The 27,738-nt window shown below is 43.7% G+C and overlaps 1 protein-coding gene across 3 annotated transcripts in view; it reads left to right on the top strand.

The window, feature by feature from the left end:
• The first annotated feature begins 12,387 nt into the window (after window positions 1-12,387).
• Capn13 (calpain 13) overlaps window positions 12,388-27,738 on the top strand; it is a 92,926-nt gene continuing 77,575 nt past the window's right edge. For 2 of the 3 annotated variants that reach the window (XR_001782085.2, XM_006524535.2), the window contains exon 1: window positions 12,388-12,596. The gene's annotated coding sequence lies outside the window, so the exon portion shown is untranslated. The remainder of the gene's footprint in view (window positions 12,597-27,738) is intronic. The other variant, NM_001033444.2, reaches the window with a different exon arrangement.

Raw genomic sequence — 27,738 nt, 5'->3', positions numbered from 1 at the left:
TTTTCCTTTTTTTGTACTGAACTCCCTGCTCATTGTGGGAAATGTACAACTGTAGAAATAGATTTTTTTTTAAAAAAAAAGGCAGGGAGAAAAAAAAATCAGCCACAATCTTACTATAAAGAGGCAATTATGGTGACATCTTGACACCTTTTGCTTCTAGAATTTTTCTAAGCTGTTACAGCATAGTTGGGATCATATTGAATGTGTTATTTTGAGTCCCACTTTTATTTTGTACTTAATATCCTCACAGCATTCCTCTGAGGCTAGCTACTAATCAGCCCCCTAATGAATACTACTTGGAAGACTTATGACCTGTGAATAAAATACAATCTTTCCTCTTGGACTTAGTCCTCACACAGTCATGGGACTTCCTCAGACCCAGGAGGGTGGTGGTAGGTAGTTGGGGGTCTTGGGTGATATCATAATATTCCCCTCATATTTCAAGTCTCCCTATTCTTTAAAGGAAAATAGGTCAAGGCACTTCTTTATACTCTAGTGGGAAATATGGAAATCTGAGATTCCAGTCCAATAGCAAATGCAAACAATGTTCCTAGTAAGGGTGTTACCAATGCTTCCAGATTCTCAGCAACGAGGACTGAAGATAAATGGTTCAGTACTGCCCAAGTGTCCTGCAGTCATATGGAAAGAGAGAGACCAGGGCAGGAAAGCCCACTCAGGGTGGAGACCGAAAGTACAAGCTTGGTGGCCGGGGTGTTTTCCATTGTCCAAACCAAAAACTTTAGACCCCAGAGACGTTGCATTGAGCTCACATATGTTCCCATTTTAAAGATGAGCCAACTGGGACTGTGAGGCTCAAGAGGTTTTACAACATGCCCTGGTTGTCTCTAAAGGACATCCGCTTCCCTAAGATAGCTAGTTATTTTCATAGTGGGAGGCTACTACTCAAACAATAAAAATATATTAAACACATCCTTGAGGCATGGCTAGTCTCATGGATAATGGAATGGGTGACAGGTAAATGGTGAGTAATAAATGAGGTACCTAGTTCCCTACCCCCTCAGCATGGTTACACGAGTTACTGGTAAAGCTTTCTCTGGGCATTGTCTCAGTTTCCATTAGTTTAAGAGAACTACCTCATCAAAGGTCAGGGCCCCTCCCAAGGCCAACCAGCAATAGATTACCTGTCCACATTGGGGAGTCTACATATCTGCTTTTGCCCTTAGAGTAGGCAGGTTCCTTGGGGCTGCATGAACTGCCCATACCATAGGCTTTGCTTCAAGAACCTCTGTGATGACTTCTATTCCCACCTGTCTATTCTAGCCTGTATTCCTGCCTTCATTCTTTCATAGGCACTGGCCCTACCTAACAGCGCCTCCCCATAAACCCGTGCATGAACTCCCTCAGCCTTGGCCTCATAGGCCTTGACTATGATCACATCAACTAGTAAAGGAGCTATAGACCTGTGTATCTTTCTTGGAGCTCCTCCAACCATCATCTTCTCTTAGGGCTCAATGCTGGAGAGGAGCATTTTGTCTGTGAGAGAGAAGAGAGGGACTTTGGGGTGATGAGAAAGAACAGGGTTCAATGGGAAGGTGACTGTGATGCCTCTGGGTGGCCAGGCACCATAGTTTCAGTGATAAACTCCCAGAGCTGTCCCTGCTCACCAGGGCCAGAGTGAGAGAAACCAGAAGGCAAACAAAGAAAGAGCCTTCTCAACCCTCACTGCCTGTCCCTTGTTGACAGACGTGCCCTCATTCCATTGACATAATCCTGACTACTGCTTCAGGGCACAGCTCAGACATAAACATACATCTTTAAAACTTCCCTCAGGGACCTAAGGCCCAGCTAGAGCTGAGAAATATTTCTCTCTGGAGACCAACAGGCAGTGAACACACCAGCAGTCCACTGAAAATCTACTCCTCAAGTTTGCTCTGACTCCTGAGTGATCAGACTCTGACCTTGCCAGTGAACAGCACTTTCTGGGCAGAGCTCATTAGGGGAGACCTGTCTCCTGGTCTGCTGAAGACCAGATGATCCTTTAGGCCAGTGGTTCTCAGACTTCCTAATGCTGTATCCTTTTCATACATTTCTTGATAGTGTAGTGACTCCCAACCATAAAGTTATTTTTGCTGCCACCTCATAACTGTTTTGCTACTGTTTCAAATTGTAATGTAAATATCTGTGGGATTTTTTTTCATGGTCTTAGGTGACTCTTGTGAACAAGTCATTCGACTCACTCCGAAAGGGTTGTGACCCACAGATTGAGCGCTGCTGCTGCTCCAGCAGGACCTGTGTGCCCAGAAGGACCGCAGACATGTGTAGTAAACTAAGTAGCTAACTAGCCAGAAGCAGGATGCCCACAGGGATCCTTAAGGCAGGATCTTCTGGGATGCTGATTAGACCTGTAGATTCTCTGACCGCAAGCCAAGTATGATAAGAACCCCTAGGATGAGATCTAGGGATCCACATTGCTTACTAAACTCCCTGAGTGAGTCTTACCCACGTGACTTTGAGACCTGCTGCACAGAGCTTACTGCCAGGTACCTTTTGCCCTGAGCACTGTTTACCAACATGTAAGCTTTTACAACCTGTGTCTCAAAATAAAAATAATAATAATAAATCATCATGTATCCTGTTTCTGTGATTCCCAGAGCACACTGCATTTCCCAATTCCAATGCACAGTCAAGGACCTACACGGACGTATCAACTTGTCCATGAACATCTAAGCCTGAGAGTACTCTTCAGCTAATTTCTTTTAGCTCATTTTTCCCCCTGCTAGCTGGCATGATAAACATATCTCATGAATTGTTCCAAATATTTTTTTTGTCATTGTGTAATGGAATTGACAGTTTCGTATAATAAAAGGTTAACATAATGAGCTGAAAAAGAAATGAATGAAGCTTGATTGCTCTGTTCGGAGGCAGCGTTTGCAACTGAGCGCTCTGTGCTTAGTTTCAGGCTTGGCCCATTGTCTAATGATTGTCTTCTTGGGATGCTCAAATGGCTCTAACGATAACAAAAATAGATATTAATAGGCTTGTATACACTTGCCCAACAGTGTTCTCTTATCAAGAAGATAGAAATATTCCTCTGAACGCTGTGTAAAAGCAACAAGCATATGTGAGCGTGGTTGAAGCTTTCTTGTGGGGCGTGTGTGGGTCTTCTTCATACCCAGTTTCATATGCCACCTACCACTTCTTTAATTACTTGGTGATGACATGAGCATTCATATTAATGAAATTATTTTCATTATCTTTTGCAGTAAATGTCAGCCAGAAGCAGCCCCAGAAAGAGCCCCACGTGGACCCTGCACTGGCTCGGGCTTTAGCATCCTCTTCTTCCTTCTTAAAAACCTGATCGTCTGCTGATTCAGTTATCTATCTACCATTCCAGTAGTCCTCTCGGCATCCCTAAACCAGGTAGAGATTGAGACAGCTCCATCCCAACAGTCCTTTCTTTCTGTCCCCCAAAATGAGCACAGAATTCCCTTTTTCTAGTTTTCAGGTTAAACAGCGTAGGAACACCTAAGAAACCCAAGAGTCAATGAGAAGTTATACCATCCCACTCTGGCTGTCCAAGATCATCTTGTGAAGGGTACTGTGATGGTTAATTAGTTATCATTTTGACACAACCTAGAATCAGCTGGGAAGGGAGTCTCAATGAGGGATTGTCTAGAGGTTGGCTTCTGGACATGTCTGTGGAAGTTATGGTTGTGTTATGATAGGCCACTGTGGGTGGCACCATTAGCTAAGCAGAGGGGTTTGAACTCTATAGAGTAGAATGTGTGAGTTGAGCACAGGCACACTGATTGCTGTCTGTTCCTCACTATGGATGCAATGTGGCCAGCTCTCTCAAGGTCCTGCTGTATTGACTTCTCTAATATGATGGACTGTACTCTGGACCTAAGAGCTAAGAGCTAACACCTTTAAGTTGCCTTTGTCAGAATGTTATATTACAACAGGACAAGAAACTAAGACAGCTACTGAAGGGCTTTCCCATTTGGGAATTGGAGTCTCTCTCTTCAGAGGAAAAAAAATTCAGCTATCATATCACAGGCCAACATGTTCCATGTACTTTAAATGGTAGAAACCAATTCTAAGTGCAGTAGCATAGAGGTGGGGTCTAATATGTGGACTGGTGTTATTATCATGAGAGTAAGGTGGCTGTTGGAAGAGTGAATTTGCTATAAGAGTGACTTCATCTCTCTCGCTCTCTCACTATTGCAGGGATTGCCCTCCTGCTTCCTGCGATGGGATGATAAAGTATCTGGGTTCAGGATATTCTGCTACCTTGATATTGTACTTCCTATGATGGTGCCAGAACCACAAGCCAAATAAACTTCTATTGTTCATAAATCACTTACTCTATACATAGTCTGTTATGCCAGGAAAATAAAACTAGACCAAACATCTATCCAACTCTATCCCAGACAGGGCTTTTGCTCCCAGGACAAGACACAGAGCTGGTCCATGTGTCCTTAGGCTGTAACTTCAGTGCTCTCTCTCAGACCATGCCATCGTGGGTCTAAGTGACAACTCAAAACTATGGCAAGCTCCCAGGCACCTGCCCTGGTGTAGATACACTCCTCTCCAGGTGTCATCTCCCTGCTCCTTCAGCATAAGCAGGACTTATGTTCCATTGGAGTCCTGCACCATAGCCACTGTACCAACAGTTCTCAACCTGAATGTAGATCGTGATCTCTCCGGGGGTGGGGGGTGGGGTTGAAAGACCCTTTCACGGGGTAGCATGTCAGATATTCTGCATTGCACATATTTACATTACTATTGATAACACTATCAAAATTACAGTTGTGAAGTAAGCAACAAAAATGATTTTAGGGTTGGGGTCACCACAACACAAGAAACTGTATTAAAGGGTCTCAACATCAGGAAGGTGCAGTAGGCCATTAGGCACTTGATCATCTCCCAACTAGTCTGTGAGCTCCTTACAAGGCATGGCTAATATATCTTCCATATCTCAGACTCCTAGGAGATCTATGGCCTACAGTAGGTACACAATAAATCTAGGCAGCATGAACTGCACTATACCAAGAGGATTGGGGGGAGGGGAGTAATCGCTTTTCCTTCAGTTAATTCATCACTATAGCTCCCCATCAGCTCCTTTCTCTCTAGCTGGATTCTTCTGTCTCTGTAGGTATAGCAGCACATGGTAACACCGGAGGCAAATATATTGCCAGTCTCTCTATTTCCTCTGGAACTTCTTAATATACTCTGCTGTACTTAGTCTCAAAAGCTGATGAAAATGTACCCCCTTTTCCACTCAAGACTTTCCTGCTGTGGGCATTCCGAGGTTCTACTTACATGCTCTGGGTCTCCATTTTCACCCTTCCCATAAGCAAGTGATATTGCTTTCCACCTGAAGAATACAAGCTTCTGTACTCAGTTCTCCTAACTTCTTCCCTCCCGATACTAAGTCTTTTACTAAAGAGCAGCCATCAAAGTTAGATTGAGCTCAACTCTACTTTACCCACTTTGGGTTTCAGCAGTTCTATCACACCTGATGAAGACAACAGGCTAAGAATTAACAAACTTGTCCCAATCCCCCACAGATATGTGTTAAGGCCAGAACAGACTGACTTGAAAACTCAAGGACCTATAACTTCCTGCATCACTTCCAGACTCCACTCTGAGAACCCCAGCTTCATTTGCCTTGGTGAAATAATTGTTGCAGCCTAAGATAAATGAGTGGTCGACATCAGCAACTCTCGAATAGGACCACTTGATTTAGGAACTGCACTTCAAGCCGCATAGATTTACTGTGTATCTACTGTAGGCCAGGGATCTGCTAGGAGTTTGAGATATGGAAGATATATTATCCATGCCTTGTAAGTAACTCACAGACTAGTTGGGAGATGATCAAGTGCCTAATAGCCTACGTGGGAGAGCAAAAGATTGCATGGCAGAGGGAAGTGAGAGGAGACTGGAGAAAAGTCCATAGAGGGTAGGATCCCCCAGCCTTTGAAGTAAGAGTGGACTGAGTTTAAGTCATGATTGGCTAGTTAGAGCTGTGTGATTCTGAGTACAGGATTTAACCTTTACAATGTACACTCATCTCTCTCTCTTTCTGTGTATGTGTGTGTGTGTGTGTGTGTGAGAGAGAGAGAGAGAGAGAGAGAGAGAGAGAGAGAGGTATGTGTGTGTGTGTGTGTGTGTACACATGTGTGTTGCCTCTCTTGCAGGCTTAAGAAGATTAAATCATATAAGTCATAAAATACCATGAAAAAGTAATAACAGTAGTAGCAATGGCTAATATTTACTGAATTCTTGCTCCTGATAGGGAGTAAGAAGAGATGTAATGTTTGAACAATGCTTTGAAAGGTAATTCAGCTGGGCAGAGGAGCTGTAACACAGAGGAGCAATATAAAGTCACATGAACGTGGAAATACAAGACTTTCCTTGAGACTGTCAAGGCCTATGGTGGGGAATGGGCCATGGAGCATGGAGGGTGGAGGAGATGAGACTGAAGAAATGGTACTGGCTGTGTGAGCACGTGGAGCTTCCTCCAGATGCCGTGGTTCACTTCTCTACCACCCAGTACCTCACCTTTCCTCCCTAGGCAAAGGAGCATAAGCACAATTTATGATGTCAAAACACTCCAGGCAGGGCTGGGGAGATGATTCCGTGGGTATGATGGATGCCACACAAGCATGAGTATAGGAGTTAAGATTTCCCAGTTAGGGTTACCCACATAAATGTAAATACCAGATAATTACTTACAGAAATCCCTGGAGTGAGCCGGTGGGCTAGATAGCCATATTGGAACTTTGGGTTCAACTTAGAAACTTTGCCTCAATGAATAAAGTGTTAAGATTATTGATAAAGAGCCCAAATATCAACTTCGGGATTCCATGCACATGTACATGTGTGTACAGTTACAATGTGAATATAACATGTGGGTATTCCACACATGCAGAGCTACATACAAAAACTTCAAGGATAAAAAAAAAACCTTGTGTATAGCTAGAAGGGTACCGTTTTTGGGGGGTTGTTTGTTTGCTTTTTAAAGGAATATTCTAGCAATAGAAACCATAATGTTGGTCTGGTGAAGTGGATCAGCAGGTAAAAGCACTTGCGCCTCAGATTGTCAGGGTAGAAAGGGGAAACAAATGGCTAAAGGGTTTCTCTGACCTCCACATACGTACTGTGATATGTACACATGAACACATATGTGCATGTATGACCACATACACACGCATACACACACACACACAAATATAATTTTAATGAAAAATCAAAATTATTCAGTGTTCATAACTCTAAACCCAGTGGTTTCACTTTTAGGAGTTTATCATAAGAATCTCTCAGGACCATTTAGGGAGATTTATGCAAGCAGATTTGTAGTAGATAAAATTCAGAAGTGATTTAAATGTTCAGAAATGCAAGGTGAGTTCCTGTCACCAAACATGAGTCAGAAAGCTTGAAGCATGGGAAAACATGCCCACAGGTGAGTTTTGGGAAATGAGGAGGTAGGCTTTATGGGGGATGCTAGCAAGGAGGCAGGTCTATCTCAAGAGCCACCTTGCCCATCATTGGAAAAGTAGATGCATTTATATCAAGACCAGATGAAAGCTCACATGCAGAAATCAGCCTTTCCCAGGACTGGAGTCAATGTGGCACTAACCAGAATTGAGGGCAGAACTGTTACCTTTCCAAATAATGCTTTAAAATTAAATGTAATTAAAGTATAGTATATAATATAATTATATAATATAATGTGTAATTATAGTGTAGTTATAATAAACTAAAACATCATGCTTTCCCTTGCCTTTCCTTCTGTCCTATGTGACTCTCCACTGTGCTTTCTCAAGTTTACATCTTTTTTCTTTCATATATATGTATATATATATATGTGTGTATATATTTGTACATACATATGTGTGTATATATATTTGTACATACATGTATATATTCTATATATATGTATATATGTGTGTATACTCTCTTTTGTGCGTTCTCAAATTAACATATACCTTTCCTTTGTTTTATATATAGAAGAAGAAGAAGAAGAAGAAGAAGAAGAAGAAGAAGAAGAAGAAGAAGAAGAAGAAGAAGAAGAAGAAGAAGAAGAAGAAGAAGAAGTAATAGAGACAGTAAGTGGATCAGAGACCTGCACCCTGGGCAAGGCAGGCTTTCCCTGATACTCCAGAGGTGACAGAGCATGCTCCATGGAGACCCAGAAGACACCCCAGGACTCCAGAGACACAGAGGAGGCCTTTACCAAAAGAAGTCTCCAAGCCAGTACAACATGGTGTGAATTCTGAGTTGACCTCTTTCAAGTGTGACTGCAGCCTGGAATATTGGAAATTTCTCAATCCTGTATGGATAGCCCACTTAGAAAGAAAGACAGAAAGGAAATTAGAGTTGTCGCGTTGTTTTTAAACCACTCTGGATCCTTCTGCCCCTGTCGATTGATTCTGCCCCCTCAGTCATTTGTACACACTCTCATTTCTCCTCCATTGAATATGCAAATGGAATCTTGATTGTTGATGGGGTCCTGCCCTGCAAGGCATAGTAAGAACAGATCTGGGCCTGACTCCGGTCTGGGAATGCTGTCCAGAGCAGTAAGGCAGACAGGCTGAACTCTGTCTCTTCAAACTTTTCCGCACTAACAAACATCAGCTTCCTTTTTTGACTTCGTTATTTCCACCCACATGAAATTTGCTCGGTAATCTTGTTAGCTCTGTGGCAAGTGTTCCTTAGACCTGCTTACTGTGCCAAATGCTGCTCTTTGTCATATTTTTACACAGATATTTTTAATCCCAAAAATCAACATTGTTGTTTTGTTACAAAGGAAAACAGAACAGGGCTTATCTGAACCAACCAGACTAAGTACATTTTTACCATGAGGTGCCCTGAAAGATCAGTATGATAAGGAAGTGCCCAGGGGACTTCTGGGTACCTATTGTGCCCTATTGTGCTGTATCTTTTTTTTTAAAGGCAGTGTGTCTGTTTTATAGTTTTGGCTGTTCTGGAACTAACTATGTAGACCAGGCTGGTCTTGAACTCACAGAGATATACCTGCCTCTGCCCTTCCTAGTCCTGGGATTAAAAGTGTACTTTGTCATGCCCTGTCCCTAGCTGCTGATTTCCTGGGATTCCTATTGAGAAAAGTCACCAAGTGGAACCAGGATTTTTGCCTTCTACTCCCCTGCTTTGTCTACGCACACTCCACTACGCCCATCTTCCACCAGCTCTCTTGCACCTTCTCTCTACTCAACAGCAAGGCCTCCTGTGACTCTCTACTCAAAGAGCCTTCCCTGGGTAGGAACGTTATTGAAGGGGCTAATGGCCATCATAACACTCACAAATCATATGGCTGCCCCACGGCTGTCAGTTATGTATGTCTTTCTCATTCAAATAGTCGTGTTACCTGTCCATAGGCCGGGCTGCCACCATGACCCATGGTAATGATGTCCAGATCCTTGCTGCCACCAAGGGCCACATCTGGATCTAAGGCCCTATTGCACCCAAGGTCTATGTTGATGTCCATGACTCATGTTATCACCAAAAGTCATGTGGAGGTCTATGGTCTCTGCTGTCGCCTGAAATCATGTCCATATGCTTTGCAGCCACTGGAGTCCATACTGATGTGGGCTGCTTGAGCTGACACCTGAGGCCATGTTTGTGGTCCAGGCAGCCTCCAAAGGGCTTGTCTGCTCTCCCCCTTTCTCCTGTGCAGCGGGGGTGGGGGTGGGGGGTGGGGGGGTGGGCAGGGAGGGAGGGAGGTGTGTTTGTGGTCTGTTCTGTTGCTAGAAACTTTGTGGAGGCCCCAAATCCATGTTCCCACCGATTGTGGAGAGCAAGAGAGCTACTTAGGCTGTGATATCAATGACTGAGGGTCCACAGTTGAGAGGGAAGGACAACCCCTACAGTGTCAACCCCTACACCCACCCCACTCCACCTCCAAAAAGTAACAGCCCAGACAAGAAGCCACTGAAAAGAACCCTTAGATTGTGTGTCAGAGATGTTGAAGTGTATGTCTCCATGGCTTCTGGCAGAGGTGTGGGAGGGGAAGGACTGTTTAAGGGGCTGGCCACTGAGAGTTTGGCCATGCTCCAGTGAGTTTACAGATAACATAAAGTAGAGTTGGTTTTTTGTTGTTGTTGTTGTTGCTGATTTTTTCTTCTTTTGGAGGTGGGGAGATAACAAGCACTGGGGGGTGGAGGGGAGGCAGGGGGTTAACATGGAAGAACTGGGAAGGATTTATAATCAGGGTATGTGATGTGTACTCCCGGAGAGTCAATAAAAGTGTTATGTGGAAAAGGGGGCAGAGGGTCAAAGTACTGGGGTCTACAGTTATGTGTCCTGAGCACAGCACAGAGCGGGGTATAGGAAGCAGTGGTTTGTGAAGGGATAATAAAGGGACACAGTGAGAAAGTCCAACACAGAGCTGAAGGACTAAGATAAGAAGCTAGGAGAAGGAGCTAGGAAAGGCTGTTCATCTTGCACTCAAGCTTAGGCATGTGGAGAGCTGGCTGTAGACTGGGTCATTTACATGGTTAAGGAGGCTTTCAGGAAAGCAGTCTTTCCTTGGGAGGTAGGCTGACTCAAGAACTCTAGCCTGGGCTAAGTACAGGATGTAGCTCCTAAGCCCAGCCTGTCTCTGTTTTTATTCTGCCCTATGTTTCTTCTACAGGTTATTGAGCAAAAAAAAAAATGTCACAAGCACAGATGTGGAAGCAGCCATGACAGGGACAGCCAAGCCACTGCAGGAAGGATGGTGACACAACAGGCCATGGAAAACATAACTTCTTCATTCAGATTCTAGGGAAAGAGCCCCCAGAAGTCCAGGCGTGGCCACCACAGGATCTGTGTGGCTGTTACACAAAGATTATGACAGTGGTAGAAGGGGCTTCTAGAACCTTCGTACACAGCTGCCACCATACAGAGGAAAGGGATGGCTATGGGACCTCCCACTTGGGGACCAATGGGCTGCATGTCACAGCAGGTATCTGGTAAGGAGCTTGCCACATTCTTTTTGAGCAGGAAGTCTAGTTAAGATTTAATGGGAAGTGTCATCTGTTTTATAGCTTCAGAACAGAATTCTCTAGAAGCAAGGATCACTGAAAGCTGGCTGCTAGGGTTCATACAGGAAAAGGGAGGGAGACTACAAAGAGTCAAGAAGCCAGATTAGCAAACAGCCCCTTCATCTCAGCCATTCTAAATTCTCACAGCTGGACTATCAGCAAAAGGGACTTATCTTCTGACATCAAACACTCCATCAGGGGACATTTCCCTTTGAACTCAGTCACTCAGTGAATACTATAAGGACAAGGACTCTTGCTTTTAGGAGTAAAAATATTTCATGAAATGAGAGAAGAAGATCAGTAAGCCAGAAAAAAATAAACCAATTATTTTCCTAGAGGCACTATCTTAATATATGGTGGGGCTTTCTAAAACATTTTCTCTCTGCTCTTTTTTTTTTTTTCTGATATTGATGGCTTTCAACTGTTTTTAACTGCGTATTCAATCAGTAAAATTATTTGGAGCATGTACCACAAGCGTGCCTTTTTGTGCACTCTTATTCATAGTTATAGAAAGTGTGCTGTTTGTTGTGTTTTTTAGTGAAAATTCTAATAGAGCGTGCCCCGATAAACAAACAATATTCATTTCATTGATTGGTAAATTAAGGCTTAAGGGAAGGGGCTTCCCTAGATCTGCTAGTCAGAAGTTGTAGGGATGGTTTCAAGCCCACTGTAAGTCAAGCCATGACCAACCTTCTAGCTTACCCACTCTCTAATCTGTCTCCCATGGGCAGTCTAAGCCACATCTCTCAAGTGGTCACATTCTTCCTTCCATGTTCCAAATCCCCTTCTTCCCATCCCTATCAGTTTGCGAACAGACGTTCGTGTTCATTTCTGGTGAGTTCCACGTTTGTCCTTCCTTGCCCATTTTTCCCCATTACCTCCTATAACCCAGGCTGAACTGCAGTATCAGGGTTTTGCAACCAGGAGGCATGAGCTTCCCAGGCCCCATCCATTTTCCCACACTCCATTAAGCAGAGTTGATGCAGAGTCCATTTGCGGGTCTCACCATGCCCAGGGGTTAATGTATTCTGAAATTTATTTGTAAAAAGAAAATGTGTTCTTCAGCGGAAGGAGCATGAGATGTGACTTGCTCAGAGTGACCACTCCTGCCAGGGAAGACAGGGTGCTTGAGCTTCCAGAATGAGGACATAGGAGAGCTGTTTCCCTGGTTTTGTAAAATTACAGGAACAAAGTAAAGATGGAGCCATGTGAATACTCGAAAACAGTGAAAATCCAAGTCAGGCAGGCAAGAAATCAGTAGGTGTGTCAGAAGTGAGGTAGGATCAGGTAGGGATGGAGTCAAAGAGACTGGTAATCTGGGAGATCTCCCTGTTGAAAGCTAATACAACCCCCCCCACCCCCGTTTCTGTCTCCCCAGAGCCAAGGCTGAAAATACTGTTTAACTAAGGTGGGGCTGCAGTGCCAGCTGCACCTATATAAGGAAGTAACTGAGAGGAAGAAGCAGGCAGAACCTAGTACTGCCAGTTCCCTTGTATTCCCTCCAAAGGAACAGAGGTCTCCTCCACCGTCCCCTCTACCTCTCTCCAGGCCTCAAGACTGCTTGGCCAGTACAACTGCCTCATACTGGTGAGTTTCCTTCAGGAACACTGCTCAGGGTGCTACTCTATTGGATGCACCTGCAGAGGACACAGGTGAAGTGCAGGCAGCCATCTCTCAGGCTCTGGACCGAGGGAATCCTCCCACCATTCATGAACCTATGTGCTTCCCAGAAACCTTCCTGATGCTGGTTCTGGGTGCTGTGCCAGGGCTATGATGCAGGATTCAGGGGCTCTAAAAACCAGGCCTTTTCTATGCACCAAGTTCAAAGAGATTGATGCTTGGAATACTCAGGGGGAGGGGGAATTATGGTCCAAATACATGGTATTGAAAATCTATTTTCAACTTTTAGAAACTATTAGAGACAAACAGAAGATGAGTTTCATAGAGAAGCTTATCCCAATTTTGCCATGGGTCTTGGTCACTTAGTCACCTTTGCCTTTCATTCATACAGAGTCACAACCTTGAAGTTATGGTTGACCTTAAGAACATTCAGATGACAGAAATCATGACTTTCCTTCTCCTTCTCCTTCTCCTTCTCCTTCTCCTTCTCCTTCTCCTTCTCCACCTCCTTCTCCTTCTCCTTCCCCTTCTTCACCTCCTCTCCTTCTCCTCCTCCTTCTTTAATCTTTCTTTTGTGCCTACACAGGTATAAATATATGTGCTTGTGTGTGCACAAAGTTAAAAGGTCAATTTGATGTCTACCTTATTTATTTACTTATTTATTGTGTGTGTGTATGTGTGTGTGTGCATGTATACAGAAACAAGGGACCAACTTTAGATGCTTCATCAGGAGCTTCCTGCTTTGTTTTATGAATCAGCATCACTGGAACCCAACACTCAATGCTTCTGCTAGAACAATGGACAGTGAGTCCCAGGGACCTGCCTGTCTCTGCCTCTTTATAATCTCTGTTAAGATAAGTATATGTCACCAGGCCCAGCTTTCTACATAGATGCCAAGACTCAAAGTTGGATCCTCATGCTTTTGTGGCAAGCACTGTACTAACTGCCTAGCCCAGTAATCATGAGTTCTGTTTCCACTGATGATAGCTCCAGCAGTGTAGTTATTCAGTTTGTATTCACTAAAGGAAAGCACAGATCCCAGACACTGTTTTCTAATAATCTGGTGTACTAGCCCTAAGGTTGAAGTTGGGAAAGGTCTGAGCTCAACACAAAAGGCAGGTCACTACCACTGTGGAGGTTCTGGGAGCCTCCATCACCTCCTGCAGTCATAGTCACATAAGTGCCTCTGAGGCTGCTGAAGTTATCCTGTCTTAGAGATGTGATGCTGTTGTCAGGGAGACACTTCCAGCTGCTTAGGTCAACCTCAAACTTCCCAAATTAGAACAAAGGCAGATTTCGCTTTATGCTTAGAATGGAGTCACAAAGGACAGGTAGACCTCTGTTTATCCCCTAGAGGCATTGACTGGATCTTTAGTCAGCATACTCTCTTGAATTTCCCTACTGTGTACTGAGGCTCCACCCCATTACTTCCTAGGGAGAGGGGAGGCACCAGGAATATACAAAGTCTTATTTATGACTATATGAATGATGGGGTATAGTAAATGTGCTACTTGTGTAATGGGCAAGTGTTTAAAGTAGTGTAAGCTCATTATTCCTAATTTGTAGATGGAGAAGGTTGCTGTTAAGCTCCTACTAAATGTAATGACAGATCTAGAGTTCTGTCACATCTTGTTTTGTGCTCTGGTTCCTTGGTTGTGTTGAGTGACCCTCTTAAACAAACACCACAGTAGAGAAGGCTCCACAGGGAAGCGCACAGTGGAATGGCTTCCTCATTGGCACCAAGGGCAAATTTTGTGCCCTTCGCTGTCTTATCTGTTGGAAGTGTTCCCGTTTTCTCTTCACTTCAGATGTGATAGCCTTCCTACCACGTCCCTCTCAAGACTGAAAGTTTAGGTGAGGTTGTAAGCAAAGGATTTAGCAGTACACAGGTTGTGATTATTGCTCAGGAAAGCTGAGTCCTGTAGTGAGTGTACTTTATCTTAACCTCCCTATGAAGTGGCTACTGAAAATGATTAAGTGTTACAGTACTAACAGGTTAGGAGCTACCATCCCAGGGCAGCAAGAGTGAAGGCAATGGGAAGTAACAAGAGAATGACGGGAAAAAAGAAAGCCACCCATCCTGCTTCTCTTTACAGAAAGACATGGCCAGACACTTATCATTGAACTAGTTGTAGATCCTGTCTTTCCTTGCATAGAGACGAGGAAACGTGAAGCACACTTTGGCTCCCCTACTTTCCTTGGTCAGATGAACTCACTTTTCTGCATGCCTAGCTGTGTTATCTCATTCCTTGCCCTACACTGAGAAACCTATATCTAATCTTTGAGGGTTGGCACCTCATCCGAGTCCTGAAGCAATTAGCAGAGGCACTTCCTTGTCTTTGGTAGAAAAAGGAAACCAAAAAGACTGAGTATCTTAGTTTTTGTTGTGTTGTTGTGAAAGAATACTCTAACAAAAGCAATTTAAAGTGGGAAAGGAATTACTTTAGATCATGGTTCAATTCAATGTTATTGTCCCTCATTTTGGAAGAAGTCACAGCAACAGGAACTTGAAGTTACAATTCACATTATGTCTACAGTTGGAGGATGACAATAAATAACTGTGTGTTAGTACTCAGCTAACTTTTTCTACTCTTGTACAGTCCAGAATCCTCTGCCTAGGGAATAGTTACACCCACAGTGGGTGTGTCTTCTTACTTGAATTAAGATAGTCAAGATAACCCTCCATAAACATACCCAGAGGCCCATCTCCCAGGTGGCTATAACCTTTGTCAGCAATACAGTTGACAACAACCGTTCATACTCAGCACAGAGGTGCATGACTGAAATGAGCCATCTTCCAGAGTCTGAGGCCCCCTTGAGCTATATAAGATCTGTCTCCAAACAAAACAAAACAGACAAACAAGAAAGTGACAGAGACAGAGAGAGAGGCAGGGAGGGAGGGAGGGAGGGAGAGAGAGAGAGAGAGAGAGAGAGAGAGAGAGAGAGAGAGAGAGAGATTAAGATTCTCAATTCTCAAAAGACAAGATAACATGTAAGTTCAAAAAGAACTAAGTGATCATTTTGATATTTTATTAATTAGCAAATAAGGATTCTGTTGGCATGATGTTAGCAGGTTATTTCCCAGGGATCACCTCTTTCACCCCTGAGAGAACCATGAGGGTTTCAGATAGACGGGCCTAGACCATGCCCTGAGTGTTTGGAACAAGTCAGCTGGTGTGCATACCAAAGCTCTAAAATTTCACACAGTAGAGCATGCAGCAAGACAGCCAAAAGAAATCCTCGGGCTATAAGAAGCCCAGAGTACAGTTTGGCTTCTCTGCCATGCTCAAGACTCTGCCCACCCTACCCCAACCCATATTCACACCCCCTTTTGAGACATAATCTTCTTTTGAGACTTAATCTCGTGTAGCTCAGGCTGACCTCAGACTCTTGGTTAGGTACGTAAAGATGGCTTTGAATTTCTGATCCTCCTTCAAGTCCTGAAATTACAAAAAGAGATTACAGAAAGCACTGCCATGCTAAGTTTACCTAAGGTTTTGTGCATGGTAGGCAAATGTTTTACCAACTGAGCTGCATGCTCACCTTCATCTCTGCCTCTTGAATAGTGTTGTCTAAAACACAGTACATAGAGAGAGAACCAGCAATCAAGTATCAGTAATAAAGGAGACACAGAGAGAGTGAGAGAGAGAGAGAGAGAGAGAGAGAGAGAGAGAGAGAGAGAGACTAAGACACTCAAAGCAGCATTACAGCATTTGACTTCTAAGAACTGGGAGCTCTTCAGGATAATGGGTTGATGACAACATTTGGACTTGCTGCCTACTACTCTTCCCTTACTTGGAGGGTCATGACTCATGTCTGTATAAAAAACGCTATGAAAAGGCCAGAAGAAAGACAATTGAACCCACCACCACTTCCACTATTGAATGCCCATAGAAAACACTGCTTTCAACCATGGCACTTGGGGGTGAACCTGGATCTTCTGCCTTGATCCCTGAATTCTCAAGGGAATTTACTATGTTCTATTTTTTTCTTTTGCATAGTTGGGTTTTTTTGCATAAAAATTGCTCAACACAATGAGAAACTGAGAAGCATGTAGAAAGTTCATCAACTTGCAGAGCTCAGTCTCCCAGTAAACAGCAGGGAAAGTTCAGTGGGTCCTGGTTCCTCATTTTCATGATGAAGACAGCTAAATGTAGGATGCATAGTGGGCCTTTTAACCTTCTGTAGCTGTGATACATTCAAAATACATCTGTGAGCTAATTCGTTCAGTTCCCGCATTGACCCAGAAACAGTCTAACTGTCTTCGTTTGTTTAAATCTATATTTATTGCTTATATCCAGCAATGGATCCAATTTTTTAAAGATCCAGTATAGAGTACAAAGTAAGTTTGTCCCACTGCCTCCCCATCTGGTGGAGTCATACGTGGGAAGAATACTGTGTAATATCACAAATATCCTCCAACTAGCTGCAGGGTGGCATTAAGGCCAGCTCTGAAATCCCCAACATCCTTGAAACACTTAAGGTGCCATGTCTTGGAGGAGTAGTTCAGAGCTTTCTGAATCAACTGATCCCAAATGTTCTGGTAGACTTCTGTGCATATGGACCACCTTGGGGCCCTGTTCTAGTACCATTGTTTCCCTTGAACCTGTGCATGAAGTCTATCTGCCCACTCAGTGTGGTTGCTTTCCACACATGGAAACAGAGCCCCTGGGGCTCCCTGGCAACCTCTGTTGTTTTGAAAGGTGGTACAAGCAACAGAAAAGTCATGACAGTACCCCCACCTCTTCTCAGGGAGAGAGGTTAATGCTTACCTATCCTCTTGGGGCCTGTCCTGTCCATATCCATCCCAGTAGGAAAATGGCACGGTCCCCTTGGTTGAAGTGCCCTTGGCTGTTGGTCCTGCTTATTCCTCTTCATGTTAGGAAGGGCCAGATAGGGTCAGTGTTGAGCTGGGCTTCCAGTCCAGGGTTCTACCACACACTTGTGAGTCTAACACTAATCTCAAATATCCAAAATAGCCAGACCACAAGGTGGTATGTCAGGCCAACTGGGAAGAGGTCTACACCCAAACCATTTCTTTCTACTACTGTTTTTCCTTCTTACCCACAATCCTTCTCACAAGTAATCTAGCCCCACTTGGAAATCCTAGGGCTGGGGAGTGTGAATGGATGAAGAAAGGCACTCAGGCTGCCTTAGAGGCTTTGCTACCCTTCCAAGCTTGCTTGTCTCTGCCTTCCCTCCCTCATTACCATAGTCACACTCAAATTTATATATGTAGACTCATGTTCTAAGTCTGTTCTCTTTTGTATTGCTCTTTGACACACTTAATATAAAAGTTTTGTTTTCTGAAGACTTTAGTCCTCCCAGTGGTCCACACCTTGTCCCTGACCCCAGAGATGTGGCCTAACCTACATGGAAATGTGGCTTAGAACCTGGGACTATCATTAGGTATCCTAGATTGCTTCTCAGGAAAGGGTTATGGTTCCCTTGGTCAAAGTGCCCTTGGCGGTTTGTTCTGCTTATTCTTCCTCTTTATGTTAGAAAGGGCCAGATAGGGTCAGTGTTGGGTCAGGCTTCCAGTCCAGGGCTCTACTGCACACTTGTGAGTCTAACACTGGCCTCAGATGCCTAAAATAGCCAGGCCACAAGTTGGTATGTCAGGCCAACTGGGAAGAGGCCCATACCTTCTAACTTCACTGACTTTTCTCCTCCCCTATGTTGAAGCCAGAGGCAGAGATATAGTGGTAGGCAGTATCCTTCAAGAATTCCATCTTGGGGTGGATCACAGGAAATGTGTCTGCTTTCCAGGCTATACTTGAATGCTTGCTGTGGAGATGGGGCAGTCCTGGTGTTTCACAGATTCAGTACATAGGCTAACACAGGAGAATATGGGCTAATACAGAATGCCCAGGCCCCGCAGATCTTGTCCTTCCTGCATCTTGTCACTGCATGCCTTTGGTCTCTTCTCCATAGTTCCAGCTCCCACTGGGTGACTGTCTCTGGCTCCTTTTCTGTATCTGAACTCTTTCTGTCTGGGTTTTTTTTTTTTCTCTGTGTGCTCTCCCTGCCTTTGTCTGCATTTCTCATCTATTCTCTCTTTGTTTCATGTCAATGAGAGACTAAGAAGAAAGGCCAAAGGGTAATCTTTTAAGAATAAGTGGATTATATAAATATGACCTTAACTTCTATTAAAAAATATTTTTTTAAAGAAAGGGAAGGGAAGAAAGATTCTGAATCTAGTGTTGTCTGATTTGGTCTTTGAGGAGTGATCAGAGGGCTAGATCCTTCCTGGAGAACTTTGTTCAAAAACAAAAGCTCATTATGGCCTGGTATTTTAGCTTAGTGCATGCCCAGTACTAACTTCCTAAATCTTCCTAATATGCATAAGAGAAAAGTTGAATTAGCTAAGTTTGAGTGTGAAGCACAGGCTTTCTTCATAGATGAAAAAACCCTACTTTCAAAAGTCTAGGAATGTGGCAAATTCTGTACATTGTCTCTGGAATGCATTCACCTATAGAATCCAGAAAGAAGCCTACCTTGTTGGTAGAATAGAGCTGACAGTCTACCCAAGAGCTTTCTAGGTATCTTTCCTAACAGAGTGATAGCTATCAAAGATCCTTGTGAGAGAAGAGCACCGAGACAAATTTCCTTCCTTGTGGGTATTAGGACACAAACTTACTTAAACAGAATAACAAGGAACTCAACCATACTGTCTGGAAATATTTAGGGTGCATAAGAGCCCATATATATTCTTAAACTCAGAAATCAGACCATACATTTAAAGGGGAAAAAGAAACTTAGAAAAAAAAAGTCCAATTTGTTTAATCTTCCAAAGGGAGAAACTGAGTCTGGAGGAGATGAGAGAGGACACATAGAACCTGTCCATTCTCTCTGTCGCCTGGGGTTTCCTGAGATGTTTCCATCAGTTAAGCTCTAGGAATGCTCTGAGGCTGGGAAACTGGGAGGCTGTAAGTGTCAAAGGATGAGAGGCTGGTAGGCTGGGGAAAGCATGAGAGGCTAAGAGAAGAATGGGAAGATGGGAGAATGGAGGCTGGGTTCATGTGCCAGAACAGTGGGAAAGAGGGTGGTGTGGCCGCCATGCCTGCTGACCCACAGAAGGAATCTTCCTCACTCTGGGCTCCCATGCCAAGTTGTCAGTCTCCTTGGCAGCCAGCACTGAAGCTAAACCCCATCACTGGCAGACGATAGCTAGTTCTATTCTGAGCTCTCACTTCTCTGGCACCTGCTGCAGAGCTGAGATGCTTCACTGCTTCTAAATCCGAGCCTGATTTCTTTCATGTCTCCCACTCCCTTGGCCAGTTGGTAGATTAGAGATTATCTCAGAGGATGGGAGATACTTGCGTACTCCCATCCCTTTCAGGCCTGATTAAGGGGACAGCACATGGGTTACTCACAGGCAAGATTTCCAGCCTCGAAGCCAGGGCTAGCACAGAAACCCATAAGTGTTGCCCAGCTCCTCAAGTTTGACTTAGAGCCTCAGTTTCCTTTTCTGCAAATGGAACCCACTCTTATCTTTATGAAGATGTTGCTTGTCAGCATGACTGGATCTGTAATAAACTACAGATAAGATCATGGGCAGACCTGGAGGAGATTACCTTCATCACATTAATTGATGTGGGAAGGTCCATTTTAGCTGTGGATAGCGTTATTCCCTGGCAGGGGGCTCCCACACTGTATAAAATGGAGAAAGCGAACTGATCACATGCATGAACCCCTCTAATCGCAATGACGGGTGTGATGTAACTCACTGAAAGTCCCCTGCTGCCCCGAATCCCCACTGTGATAGACTATACCTTGAACTGTGAGCTAAAACAGTTCCTTTCTCTCTGAGGTTGCTTTTGTCAAAGTCTCTACACAGCAACAGGAGAAGAAACTACAAGAATCATGCTCTGAGGAGACGCCTGGGAGATGTAACCCCCCCATCCATGGCTTTTAGGGCTACAAGGGACTGGGATCTTCCTGTGGGGTCTGAGGCATGAACAGAACTCAGGCCAAGCCTCACCCAGAAGTTTAGCTCCATCTTCAAGACCTGTCCTCAGTGTCCACTCTCACACTGGCACGAGGTCCCTCAAGCTCTCCTGAGAGAATAAGTCTATGTGCAAAGGCCCCCCTTTTCCCACCTCACTATCCCTTGCTTCTTCTCTGTCCACATCCCTTTGCTTTCATTTTCTCTCTTTCTTCTTTCTTTCCCTCCTTCCTCTCTCCCATCTTTCTCTGAGCCTAGTCCTGCACTCTCCTTGGCTCTGTCTGACTGGCCTCTCTCTCTTCCTCCTTGCCTCCCTCCTTCTTTTTCTCTCACTACAGCTCTAAGGTATGTCAAGGTGGCAGATAGCTGGAAGTGGTTTGCTCTGGGTGTTTTTCCGCCAGAGAGTAGTTAAGTGCCTTATTTTCTCCACCCTGGTGACTAAATTATTCTCCGTGTGTTAAACAGTGTAATTAAACACACACACATGAGAGTGAGCGGGCTCCTTCCCCCCACCCTTCCTTGTTCCTTGTCAGCAGAGAGAGTGTCAGCCCCAGCCTTCAAGCTCTGTTAGTTTTAATTTGAGTTGTGGAATTAGTAATGGGTTTTGCTGTAACACTGTTGTGGGAAATAGATCGCTCCTTGTGCAGGGTTTGGGCACCATTTCAAATGAGTATTTGTTAAGGGGAAAGCCGTCCTTTGTCGTGTTCTGCAACATTACATCAGATTTATTTCCATTGTTCTGAAAAACACCAACCAGGAGAGGGCTATGCACATCACTCTTGGGCAAGCAACAATTGAACATGGCTTCCTGTTCCTGGCTGACTTGGAAAAAAATGTAAAGAACTCACCCTTTGTGGCTAGAATATTGCAAGTACTTCCTGTAGGCAGCTCTAGAACAGCCCAGGCACCTGTCACTGGGAAGCCTGAGGGAACAGCTTTCCTGAGCCTGTCATTGGCAGAAAATGACTGAGTGGGTTAGCGGTGGAAAATTGGATGCTGGAGGAACGTAATTGAATGGAGAGAGCCCAGCAGGGCAAAGTTGAGAGAGAACTGTGGGTGGCAAAGATTCGTCTGCATCCTTCCTCAGTCGTCCTCCTCTGCCTGATGAGTCCCTTGGAAGTTCTGTCATGTTCTTCCTTGTTCTGTGACATTTCACGTCATTAGCAGTCTTTTCCTTGGTGCTGTCCAATAAGGCAGCCACTAGTTGCACATAGATGGGCACAGTTAAATGCAATCTAAATGTAAATGAAATGAAATGGAATCAAATTAAAAGTCAGTCACTTGCCCGAAAGCAAGAGTTCAAGGGCCGCGTGTGACTAGCGATTCCTGTGTTGGGTGTGATTGTGTATTAGTCAGCATTCTCTAGGGTGACAAAAACCAAAGGAATGAATATATATTAAAATCAAGCTCATTAGACTGGCTTATGTGATAGTGATAGAGTAATCCAACAATGGCTGTCCCACAGCAGGCAGTCAAGAACCCAGTAGCTGCTCAGGGTCCAGAGATGGTCAACCTTCTGCTTTCCCAGAACAGGCGTGTTCTAGATTTGGGAACCAACCGGGATGCCAGGCTTGGGAACTTGACATTTCCATGCCCTTTCTCCTAGGAAACCCATTAAGATGCTAATCACGGTCTCTAGCTTCTTGCCTGCTTGGCTGGCCTGACTCCAGCCTGTATGACTTGTCTGTACAAGTTCAATAAAGTCTCCCCCTGCTCCAGGTCAAAAAGTCTGCCTGCAGGTGAAGTACTTGCCTTTCTAGACAAATTCCACTCTTTTTTTTTTTGGACACAACAGAGAGAGTAGCAATGGGCCATGTGAAATATAGCCTCCAGTGATAAATCCACACATCCAACACCCTAGGGGGCCAAGAGCACCTTACTATACCAGACCAGAGCCATTCCATCTAGAGCAACACATTAGTTTTGATCCATTTAACCAAGAAGTCAGATATACAAGCTTCTCAAAGTGCAATCTAGGGAAGAGAGAGCCTGCTCACTTTGCACGTGTACCGTTAGCCTTCGTATACGAAAACAGCTTTCTGAGCACCTGGGTCACACTTCATCCTCTTAGGCCTGAGGTCATTTAGAGCTTCGATTCTGTCAGCACTTGGGTGGATGTTCTTCTTGATATCCATTATTAAACATGATGAAAAAGTTACAAAGGCTCTTCCTTTAAATCTCAACACTGGTTTTTGGCAGCTGAGGTAAAAAAAAAAATTACAGTATAGGGATTCCTAGGTAGTCCAGCCTTGCTTATCTGCATCTCTGGGTCAGACTGTGAGCTGTGAATTCTGTTTACTGTGGTGCCTCTGTCTCACTGTGCGATATTGCATAGTGCACCCATATGGCAGTATGCACAGCCTGAACAAGCTAGGCTGCCGCTGCCTTACATGTGCAGAATAAGATGAGATTATTATCAAAATCCCAGTTGTCATTAAAAGACAGGAATGCACACACCTGCACATATGCACACCATACACACACATGCACATACAAACACATATATACACTCACACACACACACACACACACACACAAACATACCACTCTCTCACACATATACATACATGTACTTACATACACACGCATACCACACACACAACATTCACACACATAAATACACACATACCACAATATACACACACACATGTGCACACACAGATGCCCTCTTCTTTCATCATTATTTACTAAATGCTCAAAATGTCCCTTGAGTGTATTTCAGGTTTCTTCTTTCATGTGTTAGATTTGTTAAAGATGCCAGAGAGCTATAAAGATCCTTAAATCAGAAAAATGATAGTGTTAATTACAAATCAACTTTTAAAAAAGAAAGAAAACTCACACCATTTCTTTATATTAAATACCCACAACTGTTAACATTTGGCTCAGTTTATAAAAATCAAATTGATATTTTAATATGTTTGTGTAAATTAGAAGATGGATGTGTTCTTCAAATGACACTGAAAGAAGATAAAGCCACAACCTGGCTGAGGATACTTATGCCATATATACCCAATCAAAGATGCATATGCTGAGAAGATAAGGAAGTCCTAGGAATCAATGAGAAGGACAAGCCAGTGGATAAATGTGCATAGGATATGAATATTCATTTCTCAGGGGACAGAGTACAAATGGAGAAGAAATATATTGAAAAATGTTCAATCTTACCACTAATCAGGGAAACAAATTAAGACCACATGGAGTTGCTATATGCTCACACGAGACGGATACTAATGAGGGGCTTGTCAATACTCAGAATCACTGAAGGTATAGCACTGGAGGCTGGAAAATAACATAGCTGAATTAGACTGCATGTGTGCATATTCTACACCCAAAACTTCCACTCTGAGCGATCTAACCGGGAGACACTTAGGACAAGATAAGCTAAGCATATTTATAGCATAACGTTGCGTTAAAGCAAAGAGAAGAACTTCCATTGTCAATGGAGAGAGTGCGGTATACATTGTAGGTTAAGGTGAGGCGGGGAGGGAAATGAAGTACAATTATTTCTTAACTTATGGGATTAAGAAAGGAAGTGGATGGAGATCATATACGCTGTGTACAGAGTCTAATTTTAAGTACTTTAGGTACAACCTACACATAGCTGTTCGTATTTAAAGTACAAACATTGATGGAATTGACACATGTGATGTCCTCACCACACTCAAGGCGAGCATCAGTGTCACCCTCAAGAGCTGTAATGCATTCACGGTTACCTCTCCATTGATGTGTGACCTCCAAACATTTTCTGCCACAATCACATTAGTTAAATGCATGCATGCAATGTGCTCTCTTGCGCTGCTTTCCTTCACTCAACATGATGAGTTTGAGACTTAGCTATGTTGTTAGGTGTTATAACAAGTATATCTCCCATTAAAGAAACCTTACCATCTTTCCATCCATTCAAATGTTTGCATCCTCAGTACTGTTAGATGCGGCTTGGCCAATCCTTTTTATGCCCACTGACATTCATCCCTTATACCCCAAGGTCCTAATTAATATCCCTCAATAACTTCAGACCTGCAAACTTCTTAGATTATGTAATCAGTGCCGAGAGAGCTGTTGGATCAAACTGGAGTTAGCCAACTACTGCTGCCAACTGATCTAAGTTCCCTACCACCCCTATCCAGACTGATATGAAGGTAACCTAGCCCCTAGTACTCTTGTGTCTGGAGATGAAATCATAAGGAAGAAGTTAGTTATGAAAGACCATGGCCTTGTATAGCAAGGAATTGAGAACACAGAACTGGTCCTCTCTTCTAGCCTCCAGATGGAATCAAGACAATAAAATCTGTTGCTGGTGGGCCCAGTGTGTGACGTTTTGTGATACAGCCCAAGATGACTAAAACAGTCTCCCCCTCAGCAGAGGAGTGTAGAGAAGGTTGGCCTCTAGCCTGATTCATAGCTGTTAAGGTCAGCAGAAGGGAAGGCTTCGTGCCCACCCCCACATACACCTTCCTGAAGCCTGACTCATTGGCTTACACAATTTCTCAGTTTCTACTCATGCCACCATTGATCTTCCTCTCTTGTGCCATTTTTCTTGCTCCCAAGAGAGTCTCAACAGCCAGCCAAACTTGTCCCTGAGCATCAGGCAAGGTTTTCAGTCCTTGCACTTTTTTCTGTTTCTCAGAACAGTGGAGTTGAGTCTTCTCTTGTTTTGCTTCCTCTTTACAGTGTGGGGCAATTGGGGGAGAGAAGAAAGAAAAGAAACCCCAAAGTGACAAAGGAGAAATTTCAAAGGTTCTTTCTGGACATAATAGTAGACACGTCGTCAAGCTCTACAGACGAACAATTTGGAAAGGAGGAGATGCTCTAAGTGTGAAGCATGTGTGTGTGCGCACACGCATGTGTGTATACAAGGGTGCCTATGTGTTAGCTGAATGAACCTCCTTCTCTGTCCTTTCTGTTACCCACCAAGATTCTCCCCTAGAGACGGACATAAAGTCTTACCCTGACTGCAGTGCATTGACAACTGACACTGCCGGGAAAGGGAGAGTCAGTTTTCACAAAGGGTGTAGCCTCTGGTCAGTCAATCATGCAGCAGGTGATGGCCCTACCCAAGTGGGTGTGGGCAGCACACACTGGACTCAGCACAAAGGACAGAAAATGAGCATACAGAATTGAATGAGTAGGAGATAGAGGTGAATCTGGGAGAAGACAGGAGGGAGATATGATCAAAATAGAGTCTTTGAAACTCTCAAAGAAATAATAAAAATATTGTTTTAAATAAACGGGATTTAAAAGCCAGATCCTTTCCCAGAGTGTCCTATGTCCTCCAGCAGCAGATGTCCACCTGCCACTGTGACACTAGACAGCCCCAGCGAGGGAGCAAAGAGTGCAGAACAAATAGGAGAGGTGTGAACACCCTCCAACCTGCATTTGTCAGACCCCTGAGACCCGAGCCTGCCCTTGAGAACAAGCAAGTCCCTTGTCTTAGAAGATGTCAGGCCGCTACATAACCCATTCATGCTCAAATGATAATGGCCATTGTAGTAATAACGCTACCCATCGACTGCTTTCTGTTTACCACTAATGGTGTTACATATTCTATGAGCACAGTTTCTTCTGAGTCCCAGAATGACCCTGTTATGCATGTAGAAAAAAGTGGTCTCCATTTTACAAATCAGGACAGTGACTTTTAAATGGGCATGCCTAAAGTCTGGCCAACCCACTACCTAATAGTGGGCTTGGGGGCTCTCTAGAGTGAGCCAAGGGCTCATCGCCCACTTAGAAGATCTGCGAATGATTCGGACAGAGAAATGGAACTATATCCTTTAAACTTTAATTTTTACATGCAATTATGGGCTCCTTATTAACAATCCCATAATTGTGTTATTAAGGGTAACTACAGTGTGGTTTTTATAAGCTAAAATTAGGTCACTGCTAGACTCTCTCACACACTCCAATTCAGTGTTTGATGGAGAGGCAGGAGGCTGGGTAGTGCTGTGTTGGTTCCCTGGTCTCTGAGCACGCACACAGTTGGCAAACCCACAATTCCCTACCTCTTCATTATTGGGTGTCACTGCCATTCTCCTGAATTGACAAGCAATTTCTATCACTGTTTTTCTGCTCTTGAATGATAGCTTGCTCTTACCTCAGCTCTGGCAGTGTTATTTAATTTGTTGCGGGCTCTCTGTATAACCTCATTGCAGATGCGGAGGCATACAGAATATTTTGGTCTGTTTTTTTTTCTTCCCCAATAACTAAATTGAAGAAACACATATATCATGCTACTGAAAAAAAGCTCAAATTGCCTATATTTAACCATTATTTTAACCTCAGGTTAAACTATATGGCTCTGACTAGATTTAACTATTTTCAATCTGTAACAATGCTAGTTTTACAGAGCTCAGTCTAATAATGCCAATGTAAATTATTCCTATCTTACGTGGGAGAAAATTATAAGTACAATTTCCCTCCGAATGTGCTGGAACAATGACACTTAACTGGTGAGATTCTGCCTGAGAATTTGTGCTATCTCGGTAATTTGCCACATACCACTACCAAGTAACTGCAAGATAATTGCAAAGTTATTTTAAGTTTGCATATGTTTTTCTAGGATTCACAAGTCGTGGCTGTCAGTTCCCTTATAAGTTAGGTCTCTATGTTCTCTCATTCTCTTTCACTGGATTTCTTCACTGTGAAACAGTAGTGAATAGGAACTGTGGACATCAGGATCTTGTGTGCCAACCTGAGTAGACCTTGGTCAAAAAAGCTTCAACAGCAAAACTTTAAGACTTGCAAGAGCTAGTCATATCCCACTAATAAGGTGAATTTGTGACTGAATTGGAGGCCAGCTTCACAGATAGAGGGTGTGAGGTCTGTGTGGTGGGGTTGCATCAGTTATACCTGCATAGTTTGCTGGACAAGAACCCTAAACCTTTATTGACAATGTTTCAAGAAAGTTAGATAGCATTTAATGAACCCCTACTGTATACCAACTTCTTGGTTGGGCCAAATCTTATGTAATACCATTACAAACCCTATAAGTTTGGTACAATCAATCCATTTAGTTGGCAATCTAATAGATTGGTTCCTAGACACCGATGCTAGTTCAATATTGTACATCCAGGATGTAGCTGGCAAAACCCATGTGGCCATTCATGACACCACATCCCCTCTCCTCCTTGTCCAATTCATCATCTAATTGTCTAGGTTCTGCCT

This window comes from Mus musculus, chromosome 17, assembly GCF_000001635.26.
Source record: "Mus musculus strain C57BL/6J chromosome 17, GRCm38.p6 C57BL/6J".
NCBI classification, from domain to species: domain Eukaryota; kingdom Metazoa; phylum Chordata; class Mammalia; order Rodentia; family Muridae; genus Mus; species Mus musculus.
Note: the sequence above shows the minus strand (reverse complement) of the source record. Positions and strands in the feature narration are given on the sequence as shown.